Here is a 6,320-nt window from a genome sequence, read left to right on the forward strand (position 1 = left end):
ACACTATGGCAGCCCCCTCAGTGTATACAGGGCTCCTCATCACACACTATGGCAGCCTCCTCAGTGTATACAGGGCTCCTCATCATACACTATGGCAGCCTCCTCAGTGTATACAGGGCTCCTCATCATACACTATGGCTGCCCCCTCAGTGTATACAGGGCTCCTCATCACACACTATGGCTGCCTCCTCCAGTGTATACAGGGCTCCTCATCATACACTATGGCAGCCTCCTCAGTGTATACAGGGCTCCTCATCACACACTATGGCAGCCTCCTCAGTGTATACAGGGCTCCTCATCACACACTATGGCAGCCTCCTCAGTGTATACAGGGCTCCTCATCACACACTATGGCTGCCCCCTCAGTGTATACAGGACTCCTCATCACACACTATGGCAGCCTCCTCAGTGTATACAGGGCTCCTCATCACACACTATGGCAGCCTCCTCAGTGTATACAGGGCTCCTCATCATACACTATGTAAAGGGCCCCCCTTTATAAAAGGGGGACACACGGGATTGCGCCCCCACCCCCCTTTTTAGTACAAGTTTGGTTTTACATGTATGTGGTAGTTGTTCTCTCCCCCCCCCCTTCTTTCTATTCCTACAGGTACCACAAGCCTTGGAGATTCTGCTTAGCAACAGCCAGCGTTGTGATTGGTGATTACAGCTGTGTGGGAATACAGTGAGCTAAAAATAGAAAGGTGCCCTCTGTTTGGATTGGTCAGCTGGCTGAGAGCGGGAGATTTGGAATGGTATTTATAGGGGAGCCGGCTCTCAGCTGTGTCAGTCAGAGTAGCTGTACAGAAGAAGCTGCTGTGTACTGCTGGTTTCTGTGAAAGAGCTAAGGGCGCACTGGGCTAGAGCGGTGCTTGTAAGCATAGCAAGGCTGTTAGTGTGTCCCTGTAAAAGAGCTTCAGCAGTACCTGTCACATAGCTAACAGGTTTCAGCAGCTGCCATAGTCGGTATAGAGAGCCTTCTCACTGAGCTTATCCGGAGGGCAGAAGGAGCTGGAGGTGAAGCATGGCTGAGGCGGTGTCTAGCAGAGCCGGTGTCCGAGGAAGTTGCTCCCTAGCGTATGGAGGAAGAGGAGAATTGTGTGCCGTATACTGCCCCCTAGAGACCTGGAGGTATTACAAGAGGCGAGTGCTGCGGAAGACAGGAGGCATAGAGGAAGAAGCAGCCGGGGGGAGCGGCCATATAAGCGGAGTAGGAGCAGTAAGAGAGCTGATTCAGCTCCCCTCCCGCCGCCCCCTTCTGGCAGTACCCCCCGGCACATCGCCATCATAGCCGAGGTTCCCATAGGAGCCGCGGTGCAGCCTCCCCACAGATGACCGCGCCCCCACCGGTGTCCGCAGCCCCGCAGGTGACCGCAGCCCCGCAGGTGTCCGCATCCCAGCAGAGTGCCGCAGAGGAGTTTACACCGCAGCAGATCCGTGGAGAGGAGTCAGCAGCTGTGGGTGAGAACATCAATGTGGGTCCTGTCCCTGATGTGAGCAGGAGTGATTTGTTTGCCAATGATGCTGTGAAAAAGTTTTGTGCCCTGGTAGCTAAAGGGTTTAATAGCAGTCCACCGCTGGCTAATGTGTGGTCTCAGAGTACGATTGCTGTACCTAATGTGTCAGTTCCAGGTTCAGAGCGCTCTGCTTCTTGTAATACGCCAGTGATTGAGAAGTATGCTGGTGTGCCTGAGATTTGTGTTAAAGAGGCTCTAGCCTGTGAGCAGAGCGCTCTGCTTCTTGTAATACGCCAGTGATTGAGAAGGTGCTGATGTGCCTGAGATTTGTGTTAAAGAGGCTCTAGCCTGGGAGCAGAGCGCTCCGCTTCTTGAGATTTGTGTTAAAGAGGCTCTAGCCTGTGAGCAGAGCGCTCTGCTTCTTGCAATACGCCAGTGATTGAGAAGTATGCTGGTGTGCCTGAGATTTGTGTTAAAGAGGCTCTAGCCTGGGAGCAGAGCGCTCTGCTTCTTGCAATACGCCAGTGATTGAGAAGTATGCTGGTGTGCCTGAGATTTGTGTTAAAGAGGCTCTAGCCTGGGAGCAGAGCGCTCTGCTTCTTGAGATTTGTGTTAAAGAGGCTCTAGCCTGTGAGCAGAGCGCTCTGCTTCTTGTAATACGCCAGTGATTGAGAAGTATGCTGGTGTGCCTGAGATTTGTGTTAAAGAGGCTCTAGCCTGGGAGCAGAGCGCTCTGCTTCTTGAGATTTGTGTTAAAGAGGCTCTAGCCTGTGAGCAGAGCGCTCTGCTTCTTGTAATACGCCAGTGATTGAGAAGTATGCTGGTGTGCCTGAGATTTGTGTTAAAGAGGCTCTAGCCTGGGAGCAGAGCGCTCTGCTTCTTGTAATACGCCAGTGATTGAGAAGGTGCTGATGTGCCTGAGATTTGTGTTAAAGAGGCTCTAGCCTGTGAGATGTCACCGCTTGGCTTCCACTTACAATTATGTGATGTCATTGCTACCTGCTAGTAAGGATGTGCTGGTGAAGCGTACAGATGATAAACCTGATGATGTTAAAAAGTCACCACCTCGTTCTATTTTTAACTGGTTACATGCTTATTAAACCATCTATTGTGCTGTAGTGGGAGAGAAGCGCCCTGAGCTGTGTTCCTCCTTATTTCAGCACATGGATAATATATTAGAGGCATACCGCAGTTTTGGCGGTATGGCCTGGTTTAACTATGATGAAATGTTTGAGCCTGGAAAGAATGTTGCTCATCTCGCCAGGTTCCCAGACAGGCAGAAAGCTGAATTGATTATTCATGGGTTCTCAATTGGTTTTGATGTTCCGCCTTAGGATGGTTTAGGATGCGTGGTGGTGGACAATTTAAAATCTGTGTCCTTGCATGAGGCCGTGGTTGGGGACAAAATAATGAAGGAAGTTCGGGAAGGGAGGGTTGCGGGACCTTTTTCTGCACCCCCCTTTCCTAACTTTCGCATCTCCCCCTTAGGATTGGTCCCTAAAAAGGAGCCAGGGGAGTACAGGTTAATTCATCATTTATCTTACCCGTTGCACTCTTCCTTGAATGATAATGCAGATAAATCTTTGTCATCAGTTTCTTATGCTTCATTAAATGACGCTGTAAGAGTTATTCGTGTTTTTTGGTGTTCGGGCCCTGTTAGCTAAATGTGATATAAAGTCTGCGTTCCGTTTGTTACTGGTTAATCCTGAAGGTTTTAGTTCACTTGGCTTTTGTTTTGAGAATAATTATTACTTTTATCGTTGTTTACCAATGGGTTTTACTCTTTCATGCTATTACTTTTGAGTTTTTTTTTTTTTTTTTTTTTTTTTTGCAACGTTTCTGCACTGGATGGTGAATTATGGGGTACCGGATGGTGCCGTCGTTCACTACCTAGACGATTTTCGGTTTATTGGTTTATTGCCGTGTCACTGTTTAGAGTTTCTAGGTATCACATTGGATACAGTGAGAATGGAATTCAGATTAAAAGTTATCCAGATTAAAATGCGCATTGAAGTGTATGTTACAGAAAGTTAAGGTGACTTTAAAGGAATTGCAATCAGTTTTAGGTTTGTTGGCTTTTATTATGCGTGTCATTCCTATGGGTCGTATATTTTCTAAGAGACTCTATGCAGCTACTGCTGGTTTAAAATCTCCCCGTGCTCACATCCGCCTTACCAAACCGCTTAAGGAGGATCTGAGCATGTGGTTGGAGTTTGTATCTACTTTGAATGGTCATTCTGTCTTTTTACCGGAGTTTGTAGAGTCTGATGCTATTGCTTTATATACTGATGCGGCGAGTGCTCACGGTTACGGGGCTTATTTTGCTGGACAGTGGTCAGCTGAGCCTTGGCCTGATACATGGGTCCAGGCTGGTGTATGGAAGAATATTGTTCTGTTAGAATTATTCCCGGTGTTATTAAGGTCGGATAATAAAGGAGTCATTTATGCAGTGAATTGCCTGTCTTCAAAATCAGCCATGGTTATAAAATTGTTACGCCACTTAGTATTGTACTGTATGTCTAATAACATCTGGCTAAAGGCTGTACATTTACAGGGTAGTAAGAACACTATAGCTGATTCTTTATCTCGTGGTCAGTTTGCAGATTTCCGGCGTCTGGCTCCGGAGGCGGTGGCTGTGGGCACTGCTTGCCCAAATCACTTGTGGTCGCCGATCTGGGACTAACAGCGCAGCTAATTAGGAAGTCAGTGGCACCTCGTACTTGGACTGCCTACGCAGTTGCATGGTCCCAGTGGAAGTCTTTTGTTTTTCCTTACAGGAGCACCATCTACAACATGATGTGTGGTTGTCATTAGCTTTTGTAAATATGTTAATTGCTAAACAGCTTTCTCACTCTGCTATAGTGAAATCTTTGTATGGTGTTTCGTTCTTTTTTAAAATTCTGGGTCTGCATAGTATTTCTAGTTTTTTCCTTATTAAACAGGTTCTTAAAGGTTACAAAAAGGGACGTGTCTCTCCAGATGTGCGTCGCCCTATTACTATTGATCTGTTATTAAAGTTACATGAAGTTTTACATATTGTTTGTTGTTCTAGTTTTGAGGATGTTTTGTTTAAAGCATTATTTTCATTAGCTTTCTTTGGCGCTTTTCGCCTGGGTAAGAGAAGGCGTGTATGGATCCTAGGCCACTCATTTGTGGTATGGGCTTCCAAGAGAGCTGAGCGGCATAATTATGGGGTAAACCTGAGTTTTGACTTGGAGCAGTTTGAGGTGCAGTGGTTCGGGTATAGTGGTCTCCGGTGGAGGGAAATATATGCCATCCTGCATAGTCTAGCCTCAGCTCTGCCCCCCCCGGATATTTTAATTATACACGCCGGGGGCGATGACATAGGAAAATTAAAAACTCTGGACTTATTGTGGAGATCAAGAGGGATCTGTCGTTGTTTAAATGTATTTTTTCCTGAGTGTATTTTAGTTTTTTTTTCTGAGATCATTCCTCGTCTCTCCTGGATGCGCAAAGGACTGTACTTCTACGAAAAAATTAGGAAGCGTATTAACTTTGCAGTGTCTAAATTTATCCCCTCTCTAGGTGGCCTATCATTTAGGCACCTGGACCTTGAGGGATATTTACCCGGCCTTTATTGGTCTGACCTCGTGCACCTATCCGACATTGGGTCAGACATTCTAAATGCCAATTTTCAGTCAATTATAGAATTGGGTGCCGTGGCACTGTTGGAGGTGGGGCCTGGTCAGCTTCTCTGACCAGGCAGGTGGGGTATTGTCGCCCTGCTCTCAGGGCGGGCATGTCCTTCTGTTAAGCTATGGCTCGGTTATTTATTTATTGATTTATTTATTGATTAAATTATTTGATTATTTATGATATTGGTGCTTAACAGTGTATTTGCTTACCCTTATTAAAGTGCCACGGCCTTTATATTCCAAATGCTTGTTAGTCTTATTTCAGGGGGGGTATTGGGGGCTGCATTTCCGTGTAAAGGGCCCCCCTTTATAAAAGGGGGACACACGGGATTGCGCCCCCACCCCCCTTTTTAGTACAAGTTTGGTTTTACATGTATGTGGTAGTTGTTCTCTCCCCCCCCCCTTCTTTCTATTCCTACAGGTACCACAAGCCTTGGAGATTCTGCTTAGCAACAGCCAGCGTTGTGATTGGTGATTACAGCTGTGTGGGAATACAGTGAGCTAAAAATAGAAAGGTGCCCTCTGTTTGGATTGGTCAGCTGGCTGAGAGCGGGAGATTTGGAATGGTATTTATAGGGGAGCCGGCTCTCAGCTGTGTCAGTCAGAGTAGCTGTACAGAAGAAGCTGCTCCCACCCGCCCTCCCTTATGTTCAAGGACTTTGTCGTGGCACTTTGATAGAGGGGGTATTGTCGCCCTGCTCTCAGGGCGGGCATGTCCTTCTGTTAAGCTATGGCTCGGTTATTTATTTATTGATTTATTTATTGATTAAATTATTTGATTATTTATGATATTGGTGCTTAACAGTGTATTTGCTTACCCTTATTAAAGTGCCACGGCCTTTATATTCCAAATGCTTGTTAGTCTTATTTCAGGGGGGGTATTGGGGGCTGCATTTCCGTGGCAGCCCCCTCAGTGTATACAGGGCTCCTCATCATACACTATGGCTGCCCCCTCAGTGTATACAGGGCTCCTCATCACACACTATGGCTGCCTCCTCAGTGTATACAGGGCTCCTCATCATACACTATGGCAGCCCCCTCAGTGTATACAGGGCTCCTCATCACACACTATGGCTGCCTCCTCAGTGTATACAGGGCTCCTCATCACACACTATGGCTGCCTCCTCAGTGTATACAGGGCTCCTCATCACACACTATGGCAGCCTCCTCAGTGTATACAGGGCTCCTCATCACACACTATGGCTGC

At 47.0% G+C, this 6,320-nt stretch overlaps 1 long non-coding RNA gene across 1 annotated transcript; it reads left to right on the plus strand.

Annotated features, from left to right (window-relative positions):
• Positions 1-805: 805 nt before the first annotated feature.
• LOC138774318 (uncharacterized) lies at positions 806-5,965 on the plus strand. The gene is made up of 2 exons (XR_011360287.1): positions 806-1,461; positions 4,054-5,965. It is a non-coding gene; the product is annotated as an uncharacterized lncRNA (long non-coding RNA).
• Positions 5,966-6,320: the final 355 nt, after the last annotated feature.

The sequence above is a fragment of the Dendropsophus ebraccatus genome, chromosome 15, assembly GCF_027789765.1.
Source record: "Dendropsophus ebraccatus isolate aDenEbr1 chromosome 15, aDenEbr1.pat, whole genome shotgun sequence".
Lineage (NCBI taxonomy): Eukaryota > Metazoa > Chordata > Amphibia > Anura > Hylidae > Dendropsophus > Dendropsophus ebraccatus.